We start from the raw sequence: 22,555 nt of genomic DNA, 5'->3' as shown, positions 1-22,555 counted from the left end.
CTGAGGAGGAGAAAGGAAAGGGAGAAGTACTAGTAGATGGAAGGGTTAAAGGGAGATCTGGGAAAAAATTGGCATTCCAATAGGCTGAGATGAGGAAGAAATGTATTCCAGAGACAGAGGAAAGTCTAAGTAGAAAGGCTATTTATACTCTGTCACTCTAAGCCATCAAAAGCCAAACAATGAGCCACAGGGGCTGGGCTGGAGGCCATTAACGACCTTTGATTTCTGTCTTGTCCCTGGATTTCGATGACTCTGGAAGAGAAAGAGAAGCTGATAACTATGCCAAGCTCTGCCTCACTCAATTCCCATTCACGTGCAAGTCAAGACATCACCCTTGTGAGGTCATCAGACCTCTTTGAAAATTATAATACACGAACTGATGCTAAGTGAAATGAGCAGGACCAGGAGATCATTATATACTTCAACAACAATACTAGATGATGACCAGTCCTGATGGATCAGGCCATCCTCAGCAACGAGATCAACCAAATCATTTCTAATGGAGCAGTAATGAACTGAACTAGCTATACCCAGAAAAAGAACTCTGGGAGATGACTAAAAACCATTACATTGAATTCCCAGTCCCTATATTTATGCACACCTGCATCTTTGATTTCCTTCACAAGCTAATTGTACAATAATTCAGAGTCTGATTCTTTTTGTACAGCAAAATAATGTTTTGGTCATGTATACTTATTGTGTATCTAAGTTATATTTTAATATATTTAACATCTACTGGATCCTGCCATTTAGGGGAGGGGGTGGGGGGGGTAAAGAGGTGAAAAATTGGAACAAGAGGTTTGGCAATTGTTAATGCTGTAAAGTTACCCATGTATATATCCTGTAAATTAAAGGCTATTAAATAAAAAAAATAAAAAAAAAAAATGAAGGATGTAGAAAAACACAAAGATGGGAGATAATGAGCTAAAGACATGAAACAACAATAAAATCAGCCAAAAACACATGAAAACAAATTTCAGAGAGAGAGAAATGTGTTATATGTATATATGTAAGTATATATAAGTATATATGTGTATATGTATATACACATATTAAATTTCCCTGTATATTATTTCCCTTTATGTTATTATATCATGTCATTTATTATGATGTTATATAATTTATATAATTTTATTTTATGTATTTTTCATGTATATCAATATATATTTATAAATACACACATATACACAAATAAACACATACCTAGAGAAGGAGAATAGAGCCAGGTTAAGAAGGGCTGTAAATACCAAAGGAGTTTGTATTTGATACTAGAATAATAGAGAGTGACTTCAGTTTTTGAGCAGAGAAGAAACCCTGTCAGACATATGCTTTAGGAATATATCTCTTGAGCAGCTATGTGGAGGACAGATTGAAGAAGGAAGACGAAAAGCCTTTCCTGTTCAATCTAAGTCTTCGCCATCTGCACCCATCTTTGAACATGATAGGTAATAGCAGAATATCAGAGCTGAAATGGATCTTTGACCAAAGAATAGTGGAATACAGAATGGTGGTACTGAAAGAGGTCTCAGAGCCCAAAATCATAATTGGGTGAGGACCTAAAGGTCATAGGTAGCTTCTATGACTTTTTTTTACAAAGAAGGTAGACTGAGGCCCAGAGAAACTTAGTGATAGACTCAAAGTCATACAGCAAGTCAGTCCATAGCATCAGTGAAATCAGAACCCAGGCAATCTGATTCCCAGCTCCATAGCAATTTGTACTGCAGCAATTCCCTGTCCAAAATTGGCAGGTATTGTTGTTGCTCACCTTCTTACACACAAGTATTTTGTCTCTTTAGTAAAACTGTTAGCTCTAAAAAGGAAGTTTTCTCCACACAATCCATATATCCCTAACTCTAGTACCTGTTACTAGACCCTACACATACTAGCTACTTCACAAATGGCTGCTGGAATTAAGTGGATTATCACGTCCTTGAGTGTAGATGTAGAAGGTGTGTAGAAGCTATCTCACCAAAGACAAAAGGCATATGCCAGGGTATACACAAGTGCTAAGGAAAACCTTGTCAACTGGTGGAAGACAGTCATCAATTCTGAATAAGAAAATCTGCCCATTAGTTCTATGGCTTTCAGTTTCCTAATTCATAAAATAAGAATAATATAGTATTCTGCTCTGAGGTTTTAGGGAATCTTTAAAGGGAGAGGGGAAAAGAAAGGTTGGTGAGTCCCCTGATTTCATCAGTGACTATCTCTCCAGGAGAGACCCCTCTACCAATACAGATGAGCAATTTGAATTGTATCCCCAGGACAATGAGAAGATAAGTGAAGTATCTAGAGTTCCACACCTAGTATATGTCAGAGGCAAGACAGGAAACCTTTATTCTCACTAATTCTGAAGCTTCCTACTGCAGAATTATTGGAAAGTTAGAGGATGCAATGTTTTGTAAACTATAAAACAGCATAGTATATTGTAGGGATGAACTTGGGAATCAGGAATCTATGCTCAAATCCTATTTCTAAAACTTGACTGACTTCAGGAACTTGGTTGTCATCTCTCTATAACTCTCAAATTTCACTTCTTAGTAAAGATGAAGATAATAATTGTAGCACCTGTCTCATAAAGTTGTGAGGAAAGGTAGAGCTCAATCGATGAAAAAGTATTTAAGTGTCTTAGATCCAGACACTTTGTATCCCCAGCTGCTGTAGATATAAAGACTGGGTCTTCAAAGACTTAGATTCTGTGAACCTTAAATGTTACAGAAACGTTAATTGCTATGTATAAAGGTGAGCCATTATTATTAATTACACAGTTATTATTCATTGGAGAACTTATTCAGAACCTTGAGAGCCTTGTGATGAGAGACACACTAAATGAGTCTAGACCTCAATCTAGTTAGCTACCAAATTTCCTCCACAACTAGTCAGTCCTTAAATTTCCTCCACAATGAAAGTCAATCTTTAGTACATCCCAGTGAAAATGCTAGGAAAGTATCTTTTTTGGGGGATGGCAAGATGGGAGAATGGTTGGAATGGATGTTGCTATCTGGCTAGATGAGGACAGACCATTGCAGGTCTACTGACATCAAGGGTGGGACAACAAATATTTACTCAGCACTCCCAGTGGCTATTCACTAAAAATTATATAGAGAAGGATAAAGCACCTGTAGAACACTTGGCAGGTTCAAAATCCCCATCTGGCTATTTCCATTATCATCTTACCACAATTCCTTATCGTCATCTATTGGAACTACAGCATAATCCAAAACAAAAAGTCTGCCTGTTGTCTCCTCTCCTCAAACTCATCCTTTTCACTGTTGCTCCAAAATCTAGTGGTAAGAATCCCTGCACCAAAATTTTCAATGGCCACTTATTAAGTAAAATCTGAATTCCTTTCCCTAGCATTTAAGGGCTGCTATATTCTGGCACCATTCAATCTTTTCAATCACGCTTCATTTTTTATCTCCTCTCCCCACCCCAAGCATTCTCAAGTAGAACCAGAGGACTGAAAATAATAACTCTTAACATTTCTACAGCATTTTCAGATTTGCAAATTACCTGCCACATATCATCCCATCTGATCCTATTTCCCAACATACCCAACAATCTCTTGCCTCTACCCTGTGGCCATGCTCCATCTTTGTCCACAGAATTTCTCATCCATTCTTTTAGAGCTGAGCACAATGGCCATCTCTTCCACGTAGCCCCTTCTGACCCTGAAGTCAGAAACGACCTCACAAAGCACTTTGTCAACACCTCTGGAATAGACCTATCATTTAGCCTTGCTCTGTTTGGTTTTGCCTTATTTTATTTTACACTCAGACTGGGTCTCCCTGTTTTTCCCAGGCTAGAAGTATAGTTGCCTTTCACACATCCATCCCTACTATGGATCAGCAACAAACTGAATTTTTTAAAAATTGAATTAAGATTTAATCAATTCCATTTATGACCTGGACTGGTTTGCCCCTACCTGAGCAGCCTATTGGCCCCCAGTAACAGGGGTTCACTGTCTTAGTGCAGAAACCCAATCAGTTGGAGCCCTACTGATCTAGCAGCCTCAACCTCCATGGCAGCAGGAACTACAATAACATACTATCATATCCGGTACCAGTTATGTATTCATTTATATTTGTTGTTGTTCAGTCATTTCAATAGCTTCTGATTTTTTTTTTTGTGATTCCATTGAAGGTTTTCTTGGCAAAGATACTAGAATGCTTTCCCATTTCCTTTTCCAGTTCATTTCACAGATGAGGAAACCGAGGCACACAGGGTTAAATAACTTGCCCCCAAGTGCCCCAATACTTACAGCTAGTAAGTATTGAAGGCTGGATTTAAACTCGAATCTTCCTGACTCTAGGCCTCTACTCTATCTACACTGAATTTACATATATTATAGTTAACATATATGGCAGCCAAATGCCTCTGTTAAACTGTGAGCTCCAAGAAGGCAAGAACCCAGTTTGATGTAAACTTTGCCTCTGTCCCAAATGGCTATCACAGTATTCTGTACACATAGCTGACACTTAATAAATGTTTGCTGAATTAACCTCATTTTAAAGATGAGAAAACTGAATTAAGTTTAGTGACTTCAACACTTGTCACAGAGCTGGTAAGCAGAATTCGGTCACAACTAATCAAGTGCCCTTTCTACCACAGTACATTGCTTCTCATAATTAGCATTCTAAGCTTTCCCAATATGCTTTCATGTGCTGCCTAGTTTGACCCACACAACAGCCCAACAAAACTAGGAAGGATAAGAATAATTTCCTCCCCATTTAAATGGAGAACCTGAGGCATGGAGGTTAAATGTATGGAACCAAATTCTCCTTGGAAAAGACTATGGGAATTCAGGTGTGAGAGAGAACAGTGTCAGCTGCAGTGGTCAAGAAAACCTTCCTAGAAGAGATGGGATCTACTGGGAGTGGACAAGATGGACAAAAGTTAAGGGGTCAAGTTGTCAAGTCAACATTTATGAAGCATGTGCCCACTTTGTTAAGCACTGGGGAATAAGAAAGACAAAAACAGTCCTGTACTGAAGGAGCTCACAGTCCATGGGTGAGGCCATAAGCAAACAATGATGTACAATCAAAATATATACAGTATCAATTGGAGATAATGTCAGAAGAAAGGCAATGAAAATGCACAGTCAAGAGATGGAACAACCAGGAGGCTAATGGAAATGAATCACAGAAAATATGGAGCAGAGTAAAGTATAAGAAGGCTGAAAAGACTGATGGATTTAGAATCGGGGTGTGAGTTTAAATTCTAGCTTTGTCATTTCAATCTGTTTTCTCACTTGCAAAATACAAATATGTACTACCACACCCAGACAGATTTTTATTGGTCCATAGAATCCTATCTACTCTTTCCCATGAACCCTTAAAAAGTGCTCACCCAAGGTCTAGGTTGCTTATTAAGATTAGGTCTAACTTTTCTCACTTTCTTAATCCCAAAAAGATAGCATGGCTAATGCCTCCTCCAGAGTGCCATCATTCCAAATCTAGTTCCTCTCTACTGGTCAGAATAAAAGTCTGCATAAAATGTATTATATCCTCTTATAACCATTTATCTATCCTGATTTTCTGGAATAAGGCAGATCCTTTTTCAAAGTCATATTCAAATCATAGATCTCATTCCACCACCAATGTGATATCTGAGAAATTAAATTGCCTTGCTATCCTAGATTCAAGGATTTTACATTTGAAGGTCCCTTCCAAAATATGGCATTTCATGTCATAAAGTCTCTTCTACTTGAGTTTTATAGAAGGCTGTTAAAAATAGATTGTAGTGAATGTAGTGAAAAATAGTAATAACAGTTCACATTTCCATAGTACTTTGTTACAACAATCTCACAGCACTGGGAGTCATGTATCATCATTATTTTTATTCTTTTACAAATGAAAAAACAGAAGCTTAGGCAAATGAAATGGTTTTCTAATGTTCAGAGAGAAAAAAAGGTAGAATTCCAACCCAGAACTCCAAACTTCCAGCTCAAAACTCATATTTACAGTTTCAGAAGTAAATACTGACTTTGAACTACTATAATCAAGGAAGGCTTCCTGAGGAAGTAGGACTTGAACTGAATATTGAAGAATGTTTAGTATTCTGAGAAGAAAACAGATAGGGAGAAGAGAAGGTACCAAAATCTTGGAAGTAACATGGCTTCAAGAGCTTATCCTTCTTAGGAAAGAGAAACGGAGAGTAGTACATGCGCCCTTAGGGAGTCCTCAACTCTGCATATCCAGGGAAAGGTAAATGCTAAAAGGAAGAAATTTGGGGATAAATGAAAGGGGTCATTGAAGGTTTACCCAGTACTTTTCTCACCTTCCTATAAAGAAGGTAAGCATTTGTATTTTCATTCCCATTTTACAGATGAGAAAAAGAAAACTAAGTAAAGTAGCTTGTCCAGAGTCAGACAATTATTTAGTTCCAGCTTTAGGATTCAATCCTAGGTCTACTAACTCCTGGTCCAATTCCATTTTCAAATTCAAGAAAACTTCACGCAACTTCCCAATTCTGCCTAAGGGATTAAACACCGGGTGAGGGCTGACCACATCAAGGGCAGTGCTCAGAAGTCAAAGAGTTCCCAAAGCAAAGCCTCATTAGAGAGAAGCATGAGGGTGCATGGGGTCTGCAATTAGCCTGGATCAGCAAGGAGTCATTGTTCTGGCCCCAACTGGCCCCAATTGCCTACTCCTTTGAAGAGAGATGAGAACTTAAATCAAAGAAAATACAAGGTCAGAGCTGGAAAAGACTTGAGCATTCATCTAACCCAGGAGTTCTTAACTTTTTTGATCTCCACAGATTCTTATGTCTATTTGGTGAATCTTTTGGACATTGTTCACATAACATTTTTAAATTTCATAATTGCAACAAATGCTAAATTTCAGTTTGAGGTGAGGGAAAATAAAGATGTGGGATTTTGAAAGACCCCCAAATCTGCAAGGCCCTAGGTTAAGAACCCCTGATCCAGTTTAACCCCCTCATTGTATAGAAGTAGAAACCAAGTCTCAAAAAGGGAATTAACTAGCTCAATATGATATAGGGCGATAAGGAAAGAGTATTATATAATTCAGGTCTTCAGAAGACCAGGACAGGATTCTTTCTGTTGTAACTGTAGCCATTCAGAGACACACAGACACAAAAGTTTCAAGGATCCATAATTTCATTGGTATTAACATGGATTCCAAACTTTCTAAACTTTATTTCATGCCTTCTGTCCAGCTGATGATACTACACTGGCTGCTCTTCAGAGAACAGAGAACAGAGAAAATCTGTCACAAACTTTCTTTCTAATTTGTAATAGCCGATAAAGCTTCCCTCCTTTAAGAGCCTTTAAGAACCAAGGATCGCCTCCATGCCACAATGAGGCTTAGGAAAGAGTGAAGGAGAATATACAAGGAATTTGAAGAGGAAAAAGGAGTAAAGAGCAAAAAAGGAGTAAAAATTAAAGAGCAAAGGTCAGACGAAGCATACAGAACATGTTAGATTAACCAGAGTTTGGTCTTTGAATACCAAGCATAGAATCTTAGAATATAAAGCATCAAATGTCAAATCTAGGAGGAATCTTAGAACACAGAACATCAAATGTCAGAGAATGGTTCTGAGCAGAAGAGGAATACCATCATATTTATACATAAGGAAAATAAGCAAGTAACATGCAAAAAATGGATTAGAATGGGGAAAAACTGGAAGCTGGAAGACTTTCAAAAATCAGTAAAGTTGGAGCTGGAAAGACCTTTAAAGATCATCTACTCCAACTTCCTCCCCATCTTACAGAAAACGAAACTGAGTCTTAAAATGATTGGTTAAGTGAATTGCCCAAAGTCAAAATGTGACATGATCTTTGTTCCTAAGATCAGTTTCAACCTCTGACATGAAAGTATTCTTTCAACTTCTATATTCTAATGTTCCTAGGAGCGCTGACATTTTGTGTATCAGAAGGGTACTAATATGCCTAAAAGCCTCAGGGAGGAAGGGAGAATCTATGTTGAATCCAGCCCCTTGGCCTATAAAACCAGCCCTCTCTTCACTTATACCATTCTGCCTACTACAATTAAGTAAAGAAGAATGGGTTTAAGGTAAAATACATACATTTTAGTTTTCAACATTGTGAGTTTGAATTTTCATCCAGTTGGAGAAGGATTAAATGAATTTCCAAGCAAAGATTTTTAATCTGGGTTCTATGAATTTGTTGGCCTTTTATTTTAATAATAGCATTACGATATAATCATTTTCTTTTGTAATCCTGTTATATCTTATTTTATACATTTTAAAACATTATCCTGATAAAGGCTCTACAGACTGATTCACCAGACTGCCACAACAAACACAAAAAGGTTAAGAATTCCTGATTCAGAAGGTCAGGTCTAAAGTCTTCCACAGGACTGAGTAAAGGGCAGCTCCTAGGAGAGATGACAGAAGAATGATGTGATCTGGGGTACCATGACCCAGAAGTTCAAGTTTTCAGGGCACTCTAAGAGGTAGTCCCTTCCCCAGAGAGAGACCTGATCATGTTGAAGAAAATCAGTCTTGGCCCAGACCAGAGAGGCTGTGTCTAAAATAGACTCATCTCCCTTCAAAACCAATTTGCCTCCAATGAGGGCCAGCACGTAGGCCTTCCCAAGGCAGACCGTTGTGCCAAGCCAGAACAGCAGAAAGCCAAAGCTATTTTTGTATACCCTGGCACTAAGAGGTCTGAAATATGGGGCCTTGAGATTTCCAAGAGCTCTCCCTCCTCCCACCCAGTCCCCCAAGAGGTTCTTGTAGTGAGAACTACCTGGAAAATTCTGGACAAGCAGGCTACAAACCAGAAATTAAATCAAAGCTCAGATGTCTGGCTCTGCTCATTTAAAAGGCAACAAAGGTGAGTGGGAAGAATCCTAGACCTTTCCGCAAGATCAAAGATCAAGTCTCAGTTTGCCCCTGACCTTGTAAGTGACCTTAAGTAAATCACTTAGTCTCAGTTTCCTCCTCTGTAAAAGAATAAAGTAGTCTCTAACCTGCCTCGTAAGGCTATTGTGCAAGTCCAGGGAAAGTACTCTGAAAATGAAAATGGCCTAAAGAAAACTAAAGGATCTACTACTATTTAGAATTTCTGGGAATCTAGAATACTGAGTAATATTATCTTGGGTCACTGAAAAATAATTTAGCTATTGAGTAATATAAACTAGGGGGGAAAAGGAGAAACAAGGCAAGTTTAACTTAAGAGAATCATTTTTTCCTTTCATTCAACAAACACTAATTAAGCACTTACTATGTTTAGGACATTGTGCCCAGCAACTGGGAAAGATGGATGGATTCAGTGGTAGTTAATGTATGTTTTGATAAGTAATAAAAATGACTTTGCTTTTAGTTCAGGTGAGCTCAAAAGTATTCTCCCCCATCAGTCTAAATCATTAAGCTGGCACTGTTTAGCCAAAAGCCCTTTTTCTCCTCAGAATCTCTTCTAGGTATATTAGTACCTTCTGAGACACACAAAATGTCAAAGCTAGAAGAAACCTTAGAACACAGAAGATAGAGTATCAATGCTGGAAGGAATTTTTGAACACAGAAGACAGAACATTAGAGGTAGAAAAAAATCTTAGAATATAAAAAATAGAATGTCAGTGACAGCTACCATTAGACACAAATAGGATGGGGGTATGTGTGTGTGTGTATGTGTGTGTGTGTGTGTGTGTGTGTATGTGTGTGTGTGGTGTGTGTAGGGAGAGACAGAGACAGACAGAGAGTAGCTAAAAGTTATACAAAGATCATGGAATGTCAAAAACTTAAAATAGCATTACTGCAGAGAATGTAAGAGCTAGAAGGAACCTTAGAACATAAATTTTAGAACCTGAAAGGACCTTAGAATATCAAACATAGAATATTAAAGCTGGAAATAGATTTAATTTTGAATCCAATCCTCTGATTATATAAAAAAGGAAATTAGTTTTCTCTGGAAGTCTATGTATTTTATTTTATTGAATTATTATAATTATATTATAATATATTTATATTATAACTGAATTATTATAATTATAATTATTTTATTTTATGAATTTAAAAACATAATCCTGAGAAAGAGTCCAGAGGCTTGACCAGATCACCTAAGGGGTGGTTAAAAAGGTATTAAGAACCCTGGTTTATCATTTATCCACAATCTTGCTCATTTATCTCTCATTGCTCCCTGTACATAAGTCTAGCCCTGAGAAGTAGTACAGGAGAGCTTTGAATGCAAGGACCAGTTTGCCTCTTGCTACTTCTCTCCCATAGGCTAACTTATGTAGGTACACCTATCAAATGAGATTTTAAAAAAAAGGAGTAATCTCCATTCAACGTCAAAGAAGGGAGCAGACGCAAACATACACACAAACTCTCTCTTCTACAGCTTCCACCAAGGTGATGGAGTCTGAATTTTAGTCTCAGCTCTGTCCCTGACTTACTGTGTATAAGTCACTTTTGCCTCCCCAAGCCTCAATTTTTTTGGAAGGAAGGAAGGAAGGAAATAGGGAGGGAGAGAGGGAGGGAGAGGGAGAGAAGGAGAGAGAGGGAGAAGGAGGGAGGACGGGAGGGAGAGGGAAAGAAAGAAGGAAGGAAGGAAGGAAGGAAGGAAGGAAGGAAGGAAGGAAGGAAGGAAGGAAGGAAGAAGGAAGGAAGGAAGGAAGGAAGGAAGGAAGGAAGGAAGGAAGGAAGGAAGGAAGGAAGGAAGGAAGGAAGGAAGGAAGGAAGAGAGGGAAGAAGGGAAGGAAAGATGGAGGGAAGGAGGGAAGGAAGGAAGGATGGAGGGAAGGCGGGAGGGAAGGAGGGAAGAAAGAAAGAAATGGACTAGATGGTCTCTATGGCTTCTTTAAGCTCAGACATTCTGTTCTGAAGCAAGCTCTAAGTTTCTTTATGAAGATGTCTGAGTAAAATACCTTCACCTCCTGCCAAGCCATGATCAGCCCTTTCTCCACTTCCCCCTGGTACTTTCTCAGACGGCTGAAGAATGTCTCAGGGGCTTGGGACAGGAAGGCAAAACCACAGTTTTCCTAACTCGTCCCAGAATCAGACAGACACAGGAAGCGGATCTCTGACCTAGAGGAGGGGGTGAGAGGGAAGAGAGTTTATGAAAGTCCCTGGAGATGGGTAGGAATTACCAACAGCCTTCGGCCTCTGCCAGGGGCCAGGGTCAAGGGCAAAGGATTCCAATCCTCCCCAGCTGGGACTGTTTCCCTCCTTCCTGGGAACTCTCTCTGATGCTCAGAGCCAGTGGGCAGCCTACGTGCTTCTTTTAGTCCTCTCAGGGGACTGCCGTGGAGGGAGAAGAAGGGGCCCAAGGGCAGTCCTGGGTTTTATTGCCATGGACATTTTCAAGGGCTTCAGAAAACATAGAACTGAGTTTTGCACTCCCACGAAAAACAAATGCACATTTATATAATCAAGTACACACATAAGAAGGGACAAAAATGCAAAAATACACACACCCATGTACCTAGCTAGACAGACTTGCACATGTAGACATATGTGCTCACCTGCTTTTGATGCATACACATAAATATGGGAGACATGAACATATATATATATATATATATATATATATGCGACAAATAGGGTGAATGTGTTTATAAGTCAGTGTTGCATTTGATGTAGACACATAAATACAGAAGATAGGAATATACATATATGTGCAACAAATAGAGTAAATGAATTTGTAGGTCAATACTACGCAAGTTAAAATCTGGAAAAGTTTGCAAAATTTGTTCCATTCACTTAAAAAATTAAACTATGATACTTTCATAAAACCATCTAAGGAAACATTTTAGGTATATAAAGGAAGAAACATTGGAGTAAATGCAAATATGACTAGACTTGGAGGGAGGGAAGTTGTGAGTTCAAAATTTGCCATAGATATTTATTAACTGGGTAATCACAAACAATGCATTTTATTTAATTACCGAGCATTTAATGACCATCTGTGTAAACTATTAGGTACTATGCAAGGCACTGGGACTACAAAGATAAAAACTGATCAAAATCTGTACTCAAAGATCTGGCAACATGTACAGATGAGGACATACCAAATAAATCCAAGATAACATGAGGAAAAAGGAACTAGTAATTACAGGGGAGGGAGATGATCCGGAACAAGGAATGATCCTTGGGTTGAGGATAATAAAGGTGGGCTTTGAAAGCAACTGGGGATTTTAAGAAGGTGAAAAGGAAAGAATTCCAGTCATAGAGGAGAGTCTACACAAAAAAGGCAGGAGTCTAGCTAAACTATAAAGACCATGATGGGAAGCAATTCCTAAGAAAGCCGGAATGAGCCAGGTGGTGAGTCAACCGTAAATGTTCGACAAAGGAGTTTCTGTATGACCTAAGAGGGAACTTCTGGAGTTTAGTGGGTAGGAAAGTGACATAGTCACACCTGAGCTTCCAGAATATGGGGGGATGATGGCCTGAAGAAGGAAGAAACCTGATAGAAGGAGATCAGTTAGGTAAGTGAAATAATGTGAGAGGTAAGGAAGGATAGGAACTGGGGGGGGGGGGGGGCTGAGCAAAGAGAGATGATGGTTACTTTGAAGGAATGGGTGACAAGGCTTGGCCACTGATTGAACATACCAGGTAAGGGAGAGCAAGGAGAAGATGTCACAGAATGGACAAACCTCAATGGCAATGTCCCCTTGACATAATCAAGAAGATCAGAAGGGTGGGCTCAAGGGAAAGATAATCAGTTTAGTTTTGAACATAATGAGTTTGAGACCAACAGGATATTTGATTGTAAATTTTCAATAGGCAACTGGTAATCCAGGAATGGAGCTCAGGAAAGAGACTAAGATGGCAAGGGGTTATCAACACAGAAATGATAGGAGGTGAGGAGAGAACAGAGGAGTAAGATAGAAAAGAAAAAAGAGTATGAGGCAGAATCCTGGGGAATACACACACAGGGGGAAGGAAATAAGTACTAAGACAGCAAAAAAAGTCAGATATTATTGAAATGACTGAACAGTAATAACATTTGATGGGGCTAGAGTAAGAGACAGAGATTTGTGGGGAGAGGAAGAAAGAAAAAAGTGAGATTATCTGGTAACTACTTGGATTACCCATATTGCTGTGGGCTGAGCTTTCAAGACTCCTCCCTTTGTTTGTTCTATTGCTTTAAACTACACTATCTCTTTGTCTCTCTGCACCTCTGTCTTTCTCTCTGTCTCTGTCTCCCATCTATCATTATAGTTATTCCCCCACTACCAGGTGTGAAATGGGAGCTGAAGATATCAGGGGTCCCTTCCAACTCTGTTCCATTACTTTGGGGTAAGATTCAGACACTCCCATGATTCTATGGTTCTATGATTGAAACTGATACCATTAAATTCTGAGACTCTTTGTTTCTAAGATTCTACGAAGTTTCCCTGAACCCTAGAGCACAAACCACACCTAGAATATTCAGGAAGCACTGTTCATACTTATCTTGGCAAAGGTAGTCGCTGCTTTCATTAACAGAACAATGTAGAGAAACTGGTACAGGAAAAAAAAGGGGGATATTCAAGGGAAAGGCGTAGGATCATAGAGAAATCACATTTTAACAAAAGGTAAAAGCAAAATGATATACATATTCACATGCTCTGAAATATGCACAATTATAATGACAGCCAATTCCTGTTCAAAATTTTGCCATGACTATCCAATGCCTAAAGAATAAGGTCCTTAGGGTTTACTACAATCTGACCCCAACTCACCTTTTAGACTTATTCCTTCCAAAAGATCTGCTGGGGAAAAGTGATTGAAAGGATTGACCACACATCCCCAGACCATGTCCTGTGCTATTCACACACTAAATTATGCCCTTCCCTAGGTCTCTAAAACCCTCCCACAATTCATCTTCCCCTATTCAAATCATTCTGAGATCTACTTGAAAGGATTTGTCTTCCATGAAGTCTCCCTTGCTAGCCTAACTCAGGTGAATGAGTTGTTTTTCAGACTCTATGCCTTTCAATCACCCATTATTACATTCTGACTTTCATTATATGGATCTGTGCCCATTAAACTATGAACTCTATGAGAGCTCCCTAGTCTCAAACTCAAAATAGGGACTCTGTAAACGAAGGAAAATGGAAAGGGAGGAGAAAAACAAAGGTTAATTAGTGTGACAGAAGGAAGGCAATGTGCATTTATTAAGTACCTACTATATAACAGATACTGTGTGAAGTGCTTTACAAATATCTCATTTGAATCTCACAACTGCTCTGGGATAGAAAAGCTATTATCCTCATTTCACACTTGAGGGAACTGGGTAAACAAAAGTCAAGTAACTTGTCCAATGTCACATAGCTAAGAAATGTCTCAGGTCAAATCTGAACTCAGGGCTTCCAGACTCTGGGTCCAGCACGCTATCCACCCAGCTGCCCTTAGAGCCTTTTCTCTGGGATGACCTCCCATTTACTTTGTATATCTTGTATATATTTAGTGGTTTGCATCTTTTCAGCCCCATCAGAGTGTGAGTCCCTTGAGGGGACAGCATTTTTGCCTTTCTTTATATCCCCACACGTAACAGAAGGGCTGACACATAGTAAGTACTTAATAACTTGTTGCCTGTCTGCCTATGTGACATCAGATAAGTCATTGTCCACTCAGAACAGCTATAAAATGAAAGGTTTGAATCATATGAGATCCAGAAATCTCTGGTGGCTGCAGATCTCAGAGGATAGGAGCTTCTTCATCACACTGAATATTTAATTTAAGCTCTATTAAATAAGAGCTTAAAGGAATCTTACCCAGTCACTCTAGTCTAATGAACTCATTTTACAGATGAAGAAACTTGGGCCCAGAAAGCTGTAGTAAATTAAACAAATTCAGGCCTTCAGAATCCCAATTCTGAGTTCTTTCCACTACAAGATGCTGTCTCTCTATGTCATTCAACAATAACTTGGAACTAATGTATCCTGGAACCAGATACTGATTAAACACAATGAAGATCTCAGAAATGAATTCAAAATTATACCTTTCTCCCTCTCATATTACTTATAATGCCTCTGGATAATTTGATACAAAAACCTGATGTAAGGCAAAAAAAGTATTGTCTTGGGCACCCTGCCACTGAATTGACGCATGACCATGGTGAGAGCAAATCTCTTCTCTCCCTGGGCTGCAGCCTCCTCCATGAAGTGGAGATTTGGCCAGACTGGACTCTGAGATCCCCCCTTCCAGCTCTGACAATCTACATTCCAAGATCCCCTCCAGCTCTAACGACCTGTGTACATAATTCTGAAATCTGCCACATCCAGACCTCTCAAGTCACCCAAGAGCAGCATAGGTTCACACCGCTCATCCTCCATCTGGAGAGTCTTGCCTAGTTTTAGGCCAGGGAGCATCTCCCCAAATGAAGCAACAGAGTGGAAACAGGAAGAAAATGAGCTGCTCTCTGCACATACCTCAGTGGGGAGCCCTGGCCCCTGCAGGGGTGACAAAGCCCATTGGCTTCAGCCTCCACATCCCCAATTCTCCAACGTGCTCAATCTCCGCTCGGTTTCTTCCTCCTCTGGCCTATGGCTCTCAGACTTGGCTCATGTTGTGGATCTAAGAGAGAAGAAAAAGTGAGAAAGCAGAGCTCAAGGTGACTGGCTGTGGCCCACGGGGTCACACCAAGGAAGGAGGCTTTCACCCCAGAACAAGGGGGATGGTGGGTGTCTGTGCAGTGGAAGGTATTTCTCAGCTGCAGGAGATCCTCCCTACACACCTCCTCTACCACATGGGTGGCTGGGATGGGCTGGGGGGGGGTAGTTTGTGTGGGAGGAAGAAAATGCTGATTCACAAATGGGATTTCTGGTTCTCCTAGAAAGAAGGGTGGGGAAGAGAGGGGACAAGGAGATGCTGGAAGGCCGAGAGGTGGCTTCCCAAAGCCCAAGGGGATTCTGATGCTGCATTCTCGGCTTAGCATGTCTGCCCACAGAATTATAAAATCAAAGAGCTGGCAGGGACTTCAGGGGTCATCAAACCCAATCCATAACTGAAGGAAACAGTTTGGGTATCAGAAGGATGCCCCTGCTCCTCCCTACCTACCTATCTGGCGAGGTAAACTCACAATCCCCCTCTTTCACAAAAAAAAAAAAAAAACAAAGAGACCATGTCCTAGAAGGACTAGCTAAAGAAACAAGGGATCATTTAGCCTGAATATAAACTCTTCAGTACAAAGTATTTTCCCAGAACTGAATAGGTCTTCTTGGTCTTCAGGTACTCCCCAAATTCTCCAAAGTGATTGACCGAGAAGAGAAAATCATGGAAGTATATCTATCTTAATTCAAGGGCTGCCACATAAAAGAGGACCATCTGCCATGAGCTCCCTCTTCTCCCCAACTCCACATTTCAAAACCCTCTTTATTTTGTTTCTTTAGTACCAGAAAGCAGGAGGAAAGGGGCAATGATCGACAATATTAGAAGCAGGAGGAGAGTGGGCAATGGTAGTATCAGAAAGCAAGAGGAGAGGGAGTAATAGGTGATAGCCCCAGAGATCAGGAGGAGAGGGATCAATGGTAGGTAGTATCAGAAAGCAGAAGGAGAGGGAGCAATGGTAGACAGTATCAGAAAATAGAAAGAGAGGGAGCAATGGTAGACAGCCCCACAGAGCAGGAGGAGAGGGAGTAATGGTAGACAGTCCAGAGAGCAGAGGAGAGGGAGCAATGGTAGACAATCCCAGAGAGCAGGAGGAGAGAGAGTAATGGTAGACAGCTCCAGAGAGCAACAGGAGAGGGAGCAATGGTAGACAGTATCAGAAAGCAGAGAGGGAACAATGATAGACAGTATCAGAAAGCAGAAGGAGAGGGAGCAATGGTAGACAGTCCCAGACAGCCGGTGGAGAGGAAGCAATGGTAGACAGCCCCAGATGGCAGGTGGAGAGGAAGCAATGGTAGACAGTATCAGAAAGCAGGAGGAGAAGGAGCAACGGTAGACAGTATCAGACTTTGTTCAAATAACTGAAGGAAGAAGTTCCCAACAATTAGAGCTATTAGAAAGCAGAATGGATTGCCTTGGGATCTCTGACTTAGAGGCAGAAAGGATCTTGGGTTCAACTGCCTTATTTTAAAGATGAGATCATTAAGACACAGAATTGTTAAGTGACTTGCCCAGGGTCACACAGGCAGGATCAGAATACAAGAGTTCTTGACTTCAAGACTGATGTAGTGGATCCACTACATCACACTGATTCAAAATAGAGGGAAAAGTGAGCTTACTCCACAGAGGTCTTCAAGTAAAGGCCAAATGGCCTCCAGTCAGTGATACTGGACTGAGTTAATAATGAGCTCCTTATAGAACAAAGAAGCATGACTTAGTAGGTATGCAGTAGTGAGAGAGGGAGGAGGACTGGTTGAAAATGGTGGATGAAAAAGACATCCACAGAGAAGGGTCTGCTGAATGATGATGACAAAGGGACAGCCATAGAAGCAGGGATGAGGAATGGGAAGTACCTCTCCCTCTTGTCCCAGGGCTTGTAGAGGGAAGAGATATAAGAACAGGGCGGTCAGGAATGTCATGTTATCAAGGAAAAGCCTGGTTTTCAACAATACAAAAAAAAAAAAGAAAGAGCATGAAGAAATCTAGGATTGTCAACAGATCAAAGATTCTAGAGAGTAGATAATGAAAGACTATGGTGTAGCAGGTCAAAGAAGGATAGGAATGAAAGGGTAAGTAGAATGAGGAGAAGATTTTCAAGCAGATTCAGCTGAAAAAGACCCTGATGCATCAGGATGAAAGGGGAGAAAATCTTGGAATTGTTCCCTTACAGTCAAGTTAATAACTCAATATGTTTTTAGTAGGTAATTATTGTAAAGAAAAGACTGAGAACACAAAAAAAAAAAAAAAAAAGGATATTAGCAGTCCCTGTTCTCAAGGAGTTTGTAGATAAAAGAAGAAACAACATGCAGACAAAAATGTGCAAATGATATATAGATGCAGGATAAATTGGAAATAATCACAGAGAAAGGCATTAAAGTGGCCCAGCAAAAGCTTCTTGCAGAAGGTGGGATTTTAGCTGAGACTGAAGGAACTGAGAAGGTAGAAACAAGGAGAGAATGCCTTCCAGGCATAGTGGACAATCAGTGAAAATGCAAAGTCAAAAAATAATCAATTGAATACATTGCCATCCCTGTCCTCCACTAAAAAAAGAAAGAAAATGAGCATTCAGAGGATGGAGTGTCTTATGTATGGAACATCAAGGAGATTGAACTGTAGGATATATGGGGAGAATAAGGTATTAAAAAACTGGAAAAGCAGGAGGGATCCAGGTTATGAAGGGCTTTAAAAGCCAAACAAACGATTTTATATTTGATCTTGGAGGTAATAAAGAGGCCCCAAAATGTATTGAGTAAAGGGAGAGACATGGTCAGACCTGAATATTTGGAATATTCCTTTGGCAGCTGAGTAGAAGAATGGGGAATTAGTAGTTAATGGGGCTACCCACCATGGAGGGATTTATGATGATTAAGCACAAAATCAATGTAGGCTCTCGCTGTCTGTGACTAGCAAGATCACTCAAAGTTCTGAAATTCACGTGTCTGAGGAAGAATAAAGTAGTGATTAAGATGCTAAAAAAATGAGATGGCTTAAAGGCTCCTTCAGGAAAGGCATTCTGTTTTCTTGCCCCAGTATATAAAGATTTAGAATCTCATAATTCTTGGAGCACAAGTATATAAGAAGTTACACAGAACTTTTCAAGACTTGTCAAAACATAGGCTTGTCACCAAATTCTGGTAATTTAAGTGGCTATAAGTTATAGTTCCAGAAAGAGCTAGAAAAACGCTGCTAAAAATTATAAAATCTTGAGCAAAGAAGTGAAAGTGTCAGGGGAACTGAAGATGTTTTTGTCTCTGCTCAGCTTTGCTGAAAAGAAATGTAGAATTGGGGAAACCAGACAGTTAAAAATAAGGCATCTGATCCCTGAAATGTGGTTTAAAACATAGGAACAACATGCTTCTGATCAGGGAGCAATGTATTTAACAAAGGTTTCTAAGAATATATTTGCATGGAGTCTTATAAATCATATAAATGAAAAGAACTTTAAACTGCAAAGGAAGAAACTAAGAGAAAACTGCCTATAAATATTTCCAGGAAACTGACTACCCTAGGAAGTAGCTATAATGTCAAAGAAAAATAGCTACAGAAACATCCAGAATTCACAGGAGACAAAATACAAGAAAGGAGCAGGCAATAAAATCTTTTACTTTAGATGTCTATAAACAAACACAAAATACCAGTAAAACAGAGGATTCACCAGACTTCCTAATGCAAAAAGGCAAATACAATTTCACAGTCATCAGTGGGGTGAGGGGAACTGGAGAAGAAATACACTGCAAACCATAGTTGAGAGAGCTTAATTTCTATCTCTGGCACAATTCTTAAAAATAATAATAAAGAAATAGTCCAAATCTAGAAGAGAGAACAGTGATCCCAACTTGACTTCCTCAAGAACAGGTCAGAATTACTAGGCTAATGGACATGAGAAATGCTACAAATATGGTTCACTTAAATTTTAGAAAAGCAGTTGATAAAATCTCATGCTATTTTTGTAGGATAGGTAGAGAATTTTAGGTCATGTGTTAGTACAATTAGGAATATTCAAAACTGGTTAAATGGTCAAATCCAAAGAGTAGTCATTAGTGGTTCCATATCAGTTTGAAAGGAAGTTTGCAATAAAATGTTCCTGGGATCTATGTTTGGTGCTGTGAAATTTATAGTGCCATCAATGGCAAGTTTGTAAATTGCAGGTGACATAAAGCTGAAAAGGATGGCTAACAACTGAATGACAGAGTTGGGATTCAAAAAGTACTTTACAGAGTATAACATCAGGATAGGTCCAAAATGTCAAAAGTCAATCAATAATCATTTATTAAGTACCTACTATGTGCCTATGCTAAATACTGTGTACAAGGTACTGGGCTAGGTCCTGGGGATGTAAGGATATAGAATGAAATAATTCCTATTTCCAGGAAGAATCTGAGAAAATTAGACTATAAGCTCAAGTGAAATGAGCAGAACCAGATCATTAAACACTTCAACAACAATACTATATGAGGATCAATTCTGATAGATATGGCTATCTTCAACAATGAGAGGATCCAAATCAGTTCCAACTGATCAGTAATGAACAGAACCAACTACATTCAGGGAAAGAACACTGGGAAATGAGTATGGACCACAGCATAGCATTTTCATTTTTTCTGTCTTTGTTTGCTTTCATTTTTTGTTTTTCTTCCCAAGTTATTTTTACCTTCTTTCTAAATCGGATTTTTCTTGTGCAGCAAGATAACTGTATAAATATGTATACATATATATATATATATATCTTATTTAACATATACTTTAACATATTTAACATATATGGGACTACCCGCCATCTAGGGGAGGGGGTGGAGGGAAGGAAGGGAAAAGTTGGAACAGAAGTTTTTGCAAGGGTCAATTGTTGAAAAATTACCCATGCATATGTTTTGTCAATAAAACACTATAATAAAAGAAGACTATAAGTTCAATATAAGTCATCAGATGATGTTGGTAGTTCAAAATATTAATGTGATCTTAGGTTGGATTAAGAGTGTTCAAGACTAGGAAGGTGAACGTCAAACTGAATTCTTATTTGGTCAGACTTCACAGGTAGCATTCTATTCAATTTGGTATCACATTTTACAAAAGGTATTAATAAAACTAGAGAGATTGAAGATGATTATGAGAGTGAAAGTCACAAAATACAAAGAAGAGGTAGAGTGCTGATGTAATGGATAGAGTACTGATCTTGGAAACAGTTTCAAATCCAGTCTCAGACACATTAGTTATGTGACTCTCAGCAAGTTACTTCACCTGTTTCCCTTAGTTTCCTCTTCCTCCTTTTTCTCCTATTATAAACTTTGGCAAGACACTTTCCCTCTCTCTAGGCCTGTTTTCTTATGCACACAAAAATAGGCTTCAGTGGAACAAATATAAGCAGATGAAATTTAACAGGGATAAATGCAAAGTCCCACATAAGTTTGGAACCCACAAGGTTCAAAAATTCAGTTGCCCAAGTATGTAATGAGAGAGATATGGCTAAATTACCCTTTTGTGAATGAAATAGCTGAGATTTAATGTAGTAAAAATTCAGTGTGACATAGATGGCCCCCAAATCCAATGGGATCTGAGACTGCACTAAGAAATTCACAGTATCTAGGCAAATGTAACATTCCCATACACATGTTGAGTATTCTGTTCAGCTCTATCAAGTTCAGTTCTGAGTTATATTTTTAAAAAAATATACTGACAAGATGGAGCATCTCTAAGAGAATGATTAGGATGGGTAGGAACATGCAAGAACATCATATGCTGAAGGATTAAGGATATTTATCCTGGAAAAGAGAATACTTAGCAGGTCATGATAATATTTTTAAATATCTGAAAGACTGACATAATGAAGATGGACCAAACTTGTTCTATTTGACCCCAGAGGGCATAAATAGGACCAATGAGGAAAAAGTAGTACAGAGTCAAATTAAGGCTACATATGAGAATAAATGTTCAAAACAAGCAGAGTCCTTGACACATAGTAAACATTTAATACATACTTGCTGACTAGCTATCAATTAGAACTATCCAAAAATTAAACAGTGTATCTCAGGAAAGGAGGGAGTGGATGAGAGGAAGACTTTGCTTCCCTGAAGGTTTGTAAACTGAGGCTGCATATGTCTACTGTGGGAAGCGGAGCTTTGATAAGTGGAGTTCATATTCAGGCATGATCTTTCTATAGGTCGATGACCTACTGGTCCTTTCCAACTCTGAGATTCTATGATCTAATTCTTCCTTTCAAAAGGATCTCTCCTTAAATTCTCAGGGTCTTTCATCTAGTTACTTCCTTTACTCCTATTTTGTTCTGCCTTGCAACATACTTATTTGCACGTGCACGCGCGCGCACACACACACACACACACACACACACACACAAACAAATAATCCACATTATTCAACTATGATAAAAACAATTTTGTGATGTAAGGAGTGTCCTGGCATTTTGCAAATGATAAAACTGAGGCTTGAGAAAATTTGCCTGATTTCACATCTAGCCCTCTTTCTACTATACCATGATGCTCCTCTATCATCACCTCCTTAAATACACACTTCAGATTTTCATTTTTGTATCCAAGGACCAAGCATTGGGCATCACTATTAAAAACATAGATTTGGAACTTGAAAAGGCCCATAGGGACCCTCAATTATTTAATCAACAAGCACTGATTAAATGCTTACTGTATGCCTGACACTGGGCAAAGTGAGATACAAAGAAAATAGCAAAAGCAGTCCCTTTTCTCAAGAAGGTTACATTCTAAGTGGGAGACAACACATATGTGTATGTATGTATATTTAGAGAGAGACAATACATAGGTTTGTGTATGTATATATAGAGACAACACGTGTGTGTGTATGTATACACACACATACATATTTACAAGATCCACTCAGAGCAGATGCAAAGCAACTAGAGAGAGAAGGCAATAGATTAAAAAGAGATGAGAATCAGGAAAAGATAAACACGCCTAGAGGGAGAATATCCTATGTGACTGGGGGAGGGGGGGAGTGAGTAGTAAGAGAGAAGAGGATCAGGAAAGCAATTGGGTCAAAGGCACCAGGCTTGCCC

General features: G+C 39.2%; 1 protein-coding gene across 6 annotated transcripts in view; it reads right to left on the bottom strand.

Annotated features, from left to right (window-relative positions):
• PTP4A3 (protein tyrosine phosphatase 4A3) overlaps positions 1-22,555 on the bottom strand; it is a 205,452-nt gene that overhangs the window by 127,541 nt on the left and 55,356 nt on the right. For 4 of the 6 annotated variants that reach the window (XM_031947270.1, XM_031947274.1, XM_031947272.1 and 1 more), the window contains one exon: positions 15,339-15,483. The gene's annotated coding sequence lies outside the window, so the exon portion shown is untranslated. Of the gene's footprint in view, positions 1-3,551; positions 3,615-15,338; positions 15,484-22,555 lie in introns of those variants that run through there. The other 2 variants (XM_031947273.1, XM_031947278.1) reach the window with 1 other exon arrangement.

This window comes from Sarcophilus harrisii, chromosome 1 (genome assembly GCF_902635505.1).
Source record: "Sarcophilus harrisii chromosome 1, mSarHar1.11, whole genome shotgun sequence".
NCBI classification, from domain to species: Eukaryota; Metazoa; Chordata; class Mammalia; order Dasyuromorphia; family Dasyuridae; genus Sarcophilus; species Sarcophilus harrisii.
Note: the sequence above shows the minus strand (reverse complement) of the source record. Positions and strands in the feature narration are given on the sequence as shown.